Consider the following 9,458-nt stretch of genomic DNA (forward strand, 5'->3'; position numbering starts at 1 on the left):
TCCCATCGTGTCGAACCAACAAATTGGGGTTGAATACTCTACCCTCGAAAACTGCCGCGATCCCACGCGCTGGTGGGCCATTGCAAGACAATTGCTAATTGTCGAGCAACTGGGGAGCAGCTCTTTTCTGGCGTCATTGCCGTGGAGGCATCAAGTCAGGAATAGTTGCACGTCAACATCATTTTTCTGGCGCCGTTGCCGGGGAAGGATAGCTATATTCTCTGAGTCACTTGGGATTTATATCTGCTGATCACTATGAAGAATCTGAAAGATCCAAGAACCAAAGTTTTGCCCTTAACTACGAGGGGAGGTAAGGAACTGCCATCTACCTCTGCACTTGATTCACCTTCAGTTATGAGTAAGTTTGCGACACCACCTCCTGCTAGAAATCTTGATATGTCGCATGTGCTTGATGATGCTTATGATGCTACTATGCCTGATACTGCTAGAGATGCTATGCCTGATACTGCTAGAGATGCTATTTTGCCTGATGATGATATGCTTGATACTACTTTGCCTGATGATGCTAGAGATGCTACTATGCCTGATGATGCTATGCTTGATACTGCTTTGCCTGATGATGCTAGAGATGCTACTATTCTTGATGATGCTATGCTTGACACTGCTTTGCCTGATATGCCACTAGGGGTATTCCTTGATGCTCATATTGCTAGAGTTACTGCCAATGCTCGTGATGCTTCTGAAACTGCCGATACTATTGAGATAGAACCTGCTTTTGCTCCTGCTAGATCTAGCTCTCCTAGATATGAATTGTCTGATATACCTGAGGGTTATGTTATGGAGGGAGAGATAGCTGAGGATTTTCTTGCGTGTAAGGATGCCTATGATGCTGAGAAATTACTTCTCAAGTGGAAGGAAAAATCTCTGAAAGCTAGGATGAAATACGACCCGAAGTTTGCCACTTCACCTATCTTTATCACCGATGAGGATTATGAATTCTCTGTCGACCCTGAGATAATCTCTCTAGTCGAATCTGATCCTTTCCACGGTTATGAGTCTGAGACGGTCGTAGCCCATCTTACCAAACTACACGATATAGCCACCCTTTTCACTAGTGAGGAGAAGATCCGCTACTACTATATCCTTAAGTTGTTTCCTTTCTCTCTAAAGGATGACGCTAAAGCCTGGTTCACTTCTCTTGCTCCTAGATGTGTGAGTAGTCCCCAGGATATGGTCTATTACTTTTGTGAGAAATATTTCCCTGCCTATAAGAAGCAAGCTGCCTTGCAGGAAATATACAACTTTGCTCAACTCAAAGAAGAGAGTCTCCCACAAGCTTGGGGGAGGCTCATCGAGCTACAGATTGCTTTGCGTGATCACCCTCTTAAGAAGAACGAGATACTTGATATCTTCTATAACGGACTTACCGATGCTTCTAGAGACCACCCAGATAGTTGTGCCGGTTGTGTTTTTAGGGAACGAACTGTAGAACAAGCTGAGATCATACTGAATAACATCTTGATCAACGATAATGCTTGGACTATTCCCGAACCACCTCCTAAGCCAACTCCGAAGAAAAGAGGTATTCTATTCCTCAGTCCTGAAGATATGCAAGAAGCCAAGAAATCTATGCAAGAGAAAGGCATTAGATCCAAAGAAGTAAAAAATCTACCGCCTATCGAAGAGATCCATGGTCTCGATAACCCGATACAAGTAGTAGAGGTGAATTCTCTGCGTAGATTCAATGAGAGTGATATTCCTTTTGACAAACCTGCTAGCCTATGCTTTGATGAATTTGACAACTTTGTTGCCAAACAACAGAGTTTCAATGATTATGTTAGCAGTCAATTGGAACAAAGTACTCGTATGCTTAGTCATTTAAGTGCTTGTGTAGACAGAAATGTCAATGATCTGAAGCTTCTGAGTAAACATGCCTCTATGATTACTACTCAGGTAGAACAAATACTTAAAGCTCAGAATGACTTGCTCAAAGAATTAAATGACAACTCTGTCAGAGTCATTACTAGAGGAGGCAAAATGACTCAGGAACCTTTGTATCCTGAAGGCCATCATAAGAGAATTGATCAAGATTCTCAAGGAATTAATGCTGATACACCGAGTCATCCTAAGAAGAAGAAGGATGATAGAAACCTACATGTCAGTTCACCAAATACTGTCACACCTGAAGAACCAAATGATATTTTTGCGTCTGATGCAGAAACAAAATCTGGTGATGAACATGAACCTGGTGACAATATGGACATCGATGTTCATAATAATGCTCAACCTAGCAATGATGAGGATGTGGAGATTGAACCTACAGTTAATCCTGATAACCCACAACCTAAGAGATACGATAAGAATGACTTCACTGCTAGGAAGCATGGTAAGGAAAGGGAGCCATGGGTTTAGAGACCTATGCCCTTTCCTCCTAAGCCATCCAAAAAAAGGATGATGAAGATTTTGAGCGCTTTATTGAAATGTTGAGACCCGTCTTTCTGCAGATGCGGTTAATTGATATGCTCAAAATGTCTCCATATGCCATGTACATGAAAGATATCGTGACTAATAAATGGAAGATACCAGATCTTGAGATCTCCACCATGCTCGCCAATTACACTTTCAAAGGTGGAACTCCTAAGAAACTTGGTGATCCCGGAGTGCCCACTATACCTTGCTCCATTAAAGGAAACTACATAAGAACTGCCTTATGTGACCTTGGAGCTGGTGTTAGTGTTATGCCTCTCTCTCTTTATCATAGACTTGAACTGGATAAGTCGACACCCACTGAAATTTCTCTGCAAATGGCCGACAAATCAACTGCTGTCCCTGTCAGCATTTGCGAGGATGTGCCTGTTGTGGTTGCTAACACCACTATCTTAACAGACTTTGTTATTTTGGATATTCGCGAGAACGATGCCATGGCCATCATCCTCGGAAGACCCTTTTGAAACACTGCAGGGGCTGTTATAGATTGCAACAAAGGCAATGTCACTTTCCATGTCAACGGTAATGAGCATACAGTGCACTTTCCGAAGAAACGATATCAAGTACATTGCATCAATGCTATCGAAAAAACTTCATCGATTCTTATTGGGAGCTTTGAATGCCCTATTCCTCATGTCAAGATGAAGTATGATTGGCTTGTTGGGGAGATTCATATCCCCATTGAGGTGACTTAGTGGCTATTCGACAATTCTCCGTTCTCTTTTGCGATTCGAAAAAGTTTTGTCATGGGGATTTGATCAACCCCATTGACGGATTTCTTTCGATGACCATGAGATGGATGAATCGAGGAGTCACAAACCTATGTTCCAAGCTTTCAACTTTCTGTTGCTTAGAAGGAAAATGATAGGTTTAGTTTAGTTTTTCCTGTTTTCTGTTTTAGCGTCCCGGAGAAAAGTACCCCGAAAATAAAAGTTCTCCGATGGTCCTGAAAATCAAATATGATTTTTTCTGGATTTTTTTAAAATACTGGGACTGAGAGGTGGCCTGGGGCCACACCAGTAGGCCACAAGCCCTGACGGCGCGGCCTCCCCCTGGCCGCGGCCACCATGCTTGTGGGGCCCACAGGGACCCCCTCCACTCATTCCAGCTCCCATCCTCTTCTTCGACCTCCGGAAAAAATCGTTTCGCAGCTCAAACCCGTGTTCTTGCTCATTTGGCTGTGATTTTTGATCTCCTTGCTCAAAGCACCATTCTCCGAACCGTTTTGGGGAAATTACTCCTTGGTAAGTGACTCCTCCATTGGTCCAATTAGTTTCTACTCTAGTGCTTTATCCTTCGCGTATTCTTGCTATCTTGGTGACTCTGTTCTTGAGCTTGAAATGTTGATTTTAGCTGGTCCCAAGTAGTTTTAGCGCGTGATACGGTCTCTAGGCACTAGTAGGAGTAGCTGCTACGAGTTGGGTTAATCCTTACTCACTTTTCTTTCGAAGTCTCTAAAAATTTCAGAATTTTTCAGAGTTAGAAAAGGGAAAAGATGAGGAGGTTCTCGAGAGGCTCTTCAAGCCATAACCCCAAGGAGGATGAGAAGAACCACCCCAAATACGTGGTTCCTCGAGTCACAGAAGTTCGAGCGTGCGAGTGGCCAAGTGATGAATTTTTGCGCGCCGCTGGGCTTTATGAAGACGTTTATTACTTGGTGGAGAACGCAGGTCTTACCGCGTTCGTTGAATATAAGTGCCCACAATACCTCCTCCTCACCAATATTTTCGTTCAGAGCTTCAACATGGGAGCTATTATAGCAAGGAGGCTGAATAAGAATGCTATTGATGGGGATTTCTTTGGCGGCATCTATGCCACTCGCATAGCAAATTTTCTTGGAGTACCCATCCGTGCAGGAGATCCCCCGCTCCATACAGCCTTCCTTGACCGCGTCGCTATGACACGTACTAGTTCCTTGAGAGGGATGATGAATCCCTCCTATACCAATTGATATTTAACCGGCAGCGTGTTTTCCATATTACCCTTCCTGCTCCTGCTTTCTTCGACTTTCAGGTAAAACAAAGATATTACATAACCAGAGGAGAGGTAGAGGAGTATGAGAGGGAGGCGACGACTGCTCGTCTCCGTGAGGCAGCTATTCAGGCAAGTGGCTGCAGCGCTCTCGTATAACCCCGATTATGATTTTGGGTTTCGCGAGGACCGTCCTTGGGAGTAGACCAAGCTAGGCCAAAAGCCTAAGCTTGGGGGGGGGGGTACATGTTCTCACCAACTTTACATTCTTGCTTATGCTTTCACTTTGCTCATCGGTGTTTACACTTTGCCACTGTATTATCCATGCTAGTTTATTTTCGTTTTCTTGTTTTCTTGTTTTGTGTCCTTTTGAGAAAACCCAAAAAGATTTTCCTTTCTTCTTTTGCTTGTTGGGAGCTTTCCCGTGTAAATAGTTTTCTTTTTCTTTGAGTCAAGGTAGAAGACCATGGTTACAATGTTTAGTGGCTCTTGCATGCATACCTGTTTAGCTTTCAAAGAGCCATATTACTTTGTCTTCTCCTTTGTGATTGCCTGCAGATTCAGCTTAGTCCAATGCATGAGCACTCTTATTATTGTTCACATCGTTCGATCGTGCAAGTGAAAGGCAATAGTGATGATATATGATGAAGTGACTGAGACTGAAAAGCTGGTATGAACTCTGTCTATTTTGTTTTTGTAAATATGACTAGCTTGTCGTCCCAGATTCAGCTTTGTTGAGAGAGAACCATGTTTGCAATGAAAACTTAGAGATCATAGTTGCTTATGCCATGCTTAATTATCTAGGAGCTTATAATGGTTTGTCTTGAATGCCAACATAGATTTTGAGATGACTATGATGTAGTATGATAGGATGGTATTCTCCTTTGAATGATTCTAGTGGCTTGACTTGGCGCATGTTCATGCATGTAGTTGAAACACAATCAACATAGCCTCTATGAAAGTGCTCTGCCTTTATGTTTTGCGGTCTCAGAAAGAGCTAGCGAGATACCACCTATTCATATTGCTTCATGCTTGTTTTGATTGAATTGTTGGTATTTGAAACTCATTATTATTTGCTCGCTAGCTGATTATGCCATTGATATTAGTTTACCGTGAGACCTTTGTGTCACTAGCTTATGTGGTTAACTTGTGATCTTGCTGAAATTCTGGTTATGAGTTAGACATAGTTGCAACAACAAGATCAAACAGAGTTTGTCAAAGTTTTTCTTTCTCTTTCAGTTTGTCAACTGAGTTGCTTGAGGACAAGGAATGTTTTAAGCTTGGGGGAGTTGATACGTCTCCATCGTATCTACTTTTCCAAACTCTTTTGCCCTTGTTTTGGACTCTAATTTGCATGATTTGAATGGAACTAACCCGGACTGACGCTGTTTTCAGCAGAATTGCCATGGTGTTGTTTTTTGTGCAGAAATGAAAGTTCTCAAAACGTCCTGAAAATTTACGGAGAATATTTCTGGAAAATATGAAAAATACCTGCGTAAAGATCCACCGGAGGGGGTGAGCCAGTGGGCCACAAGCCCTGTGGCCGCGGCCACCCCCACAGGCCGCGGCGTCACGGCTTGTGGGGCCCACGTGGCTCTGTCGCCCCCAATTCTATCGCTATTTATTCCCTTTCATCCTGGAAAAAATAAAGAGAGAAGATTTCATCACGTTTACGATCCAGAGGCGCCGCCACATCCCGTTTTGGGCTCCGGATCAAGGAGATCGTCGCCATCGTCATCATCAACCTTCTTCCCTCTCTAATTCCATGAAGCTCTTCATCGTTCGTGAGTAATATATTCGTAGGCTCGCTGGGCGGTGATGAGTAGGATGAGATCTATCATGTAATCGAGTTAGTTTTTACGGGGATTGATCCCTAGTATCCACTATGTTTTGAGATTGATGTTGCTACTACTTGGCTATGCTTAATGCTTGTCACTAGGGCCCGAGTGCCATGATTTCAGATATGAAATTATTATGTTGTCACCAATATATGTGTGTTTTAGATCCGATCTTGCAAGTTGTAGTTATCTATTATGTGTTATGTGTTGGAAATATGCCCTAGAGGCAATAATAAATTAGTTATTATTATATTTCTTAGTTCATGATAATCGTTTATTATCCATGCTATAATTGTATTGATTGGAAACACAGTGCATGTGTGGATACATAGACAAAACATTGTCCCTAGTAAGCCTCTAGTTGACTAGCTCGTTGATCAAAGATGGTCAAGGTTTCCTGACCATAGGCAAGTGTAGTCACTTGATAACGGGATCACATCATTAAGAGAATCATGTGATGGACTAGATCCAAACTAATAGACGTAGCATATTGATCGTGTCATTTTGTTGCTACCGTTTTGTGCGTGTCAAGTATTTGTTCCTATGACCATGAGATCATATAACTCACTGACACCGGAGGAATGCTTTGTGTGTATCAAACGTCGCAACGTAACTGGGTGACTATAAAGATGCTCTACAGGTATCTCCGAAGGTGTTCGTTGAGTTAGTATGGATCGAGACTGGGATTTGTCACTCCATGTGACGGAGAGGTATCTCGGGGCCCACTCGGTAATACAACATCACACACAAGCCTTGCAAGCAATGTGACTTAGTGTAAGTTGCGGGATCTTGTATTACGGAAAGAGTAAAGAGACTTGCCGGTAAACGAGATTGAAATAGGTATGCGGATACTGACGATCGAATCTCGGGCAAGTAACATACCGAAGGACAAAGGGAATGACATACGGGATTATATGAATCCTTGGCACTGAGGTTCAAACGATAAGATCTTCGTAGAATATGTGGGATCCAATATGGGTATCCAGGTCCCGCTATTGGATATTGACTGAGGAGTCTCTCGGGTCACGTCTACATAGTTCTCGAACCCGCAGGGTCTGCACACTTAAGGTTCGACGTTGTTTTATGTGTATTTGAGTTATATGGTTGGTTACCGAATGTTGTTCGGAGTCCCGGATGAGATCACGGACGTCACGAGGGTTTCGGTTTGGAAGGGGAGGACTCCCCCCCCCTTGGCTCGGCCGACCCCCTTGGGGCTCCTTGAGCCTCAAGGCAAGGCCCCCCCTCTCCCACCTATATATACGGAGGTTTTAGGGCTGATTTGAGACAACTTTGCCACGGCAGCCCGACCACATACCTCCATGGTTTTTCCTCTAGATTGCGTTTCTGCGGAGCTCGGGCGGAGCCCTGCCGAGATCAGATCACCACCAACCTCCGGAGCACCGTCACGCTGCCGGAGAACTCATCTACCTCTCCGTCTCTCTTGCTGGATCAAGAAGGCCGAGATCATCGTCGAGCTGTACGTGTGCTGAACGCGGAGGTGCCGTCCGTTCGGCACTAGATCGTGGGACGGATCGCGGGACGGTTCGCGGGGCGGATCGAGGGACGTGAGGACGTTCCACTACATCAACCGCGTTCACTAACGCTTCTTCTGTGCGATCTACAAGGGTACGTAGATCGGAAATCCCCTCTCGTAGATGGACATCACCATGATAGGTCTTCGTGTGCGTAGGAATTTTTTTGTTTCCGATGCGACGTTCCCCATCAGTGGCATCATGAGCTAGGTTCATGCGTAGATGTAATCTCGAGTAGAACACAAAAGTTTTTGTGGGCGGTGATGTGCCTTTTTCTGCCCTCCTTAGTCTTTTCTTGATTCCGCGGTATTGTTGGATCGAAGCGGCTCGGACCGACATTACTCGTACACTTACGAGAGACTGGTTTCATCGCTACGAGTAACTCCGTTGCTCAAAGATGACCGGCGAGTGTCGGTTTCTCCAACTTTAGTTGAATCAGAGTTGACCGAGGAGGTCCTTGGATGAGGTTAAATAGCAATTCATATATCTCCGTTGTGGTGTTTGCGTAAGTAAGATGCGATCCTACTAGATACCCATGGTCACCACGTAAAACTTGCAACAACAATTAGAGGACGTCTAACTTGTTTTTGCAGGGTATGCTTGTGATGTGATATGGCCAACGATGTGATGTGATATATTGGATGTATGATATGATAGTTAATATCGACTTGCACGTCGATGGTACGACAACCGGCAGGAGCCATAGGGTTGTCTTTAAACTAACGTTTGTGCTTGCAGATGCGTTTACTATATTGCTAGGACGTAGCTTTAGTAGTAATAGCATGAGTAGCACGACAACCCCGAGGGCGACACGTTGATGGAGACCATGATGATGGAGATCATGGTGTGACGCCGGTGACAAGAAGATCGTGCCGGTGCTTTGGTGATGGAGATCAAGAAGCACATGATGATGGCCATATCATGTCACTTATGAATTGCATGTGATGTTAATCCTTTTTGCACCTTATCTTGCTTAGAACGACGGTAGCATTATGAGGTGATCTCTCACTAAAATTTCAAGACGAAATTGTGTTCTCCCCGACTGTGCACCGTTGCGACAGTTCTTCGTTTCGAGACACCACGTGATGATCGGGTGTGATAGACTCAACGTTCACATACAACGGGTGCAAAACAGTTGCACACGCGGAACACTCGGGTTAAGCTTGACGAGCTTAGCATGTGCAGACATGGCCTCGGAACACACGAGACCGAAAGGTCGAGCATGAATCGTATAGTTGATATGATTAGCATAAAGATGCTTACCACTGAAACTATTCTCGACACACGTGATGATCGGACTTGAGATAGTGGATTGGGATCATGTACCACTCAAATGACTAGAGAGATGTACTTTTTGAGTGGGAGTTCTTAAGTAATATGATTAATTGAACTAATTGTCATGAACATAGTCTAATGGTCTTTGTGAATTACGATGTAGCTTGCGCTATAGCTCTACTGTTTTTATATGTTCCTAGAGAAAATTTAGTTGAAAGTTGATAGTAGCAAACTTTGTAGTCTGAGTCTGTAAAACCGAGGATTGTCCTCGTTGCTGCGCAGAAGGCTTATGTCCTTAATGCACCACTCGGTGTTCTGCACCTTGAGCTCGTCTGTAGATGTTGTGAACATCCGACATACACGTTTCTGATGACTACACGATAGTTCAGTACAA

This window comes from Hordeum vulgare, chromosome 7H (assembly GCF_904849725.1).
Source record: "Hordeum vulgare subsp. vulgare chromosome 7H, MorexV3_pseudomolecules_assembly, whole genome shotgun sequence".
Classification (NCBI taxonomy): Eukaryota; Viridiplantae; Streptophyta; class Magnoliopsida; order Poales; family Poaceae; genus Hordeum; species Hordeum vulgare.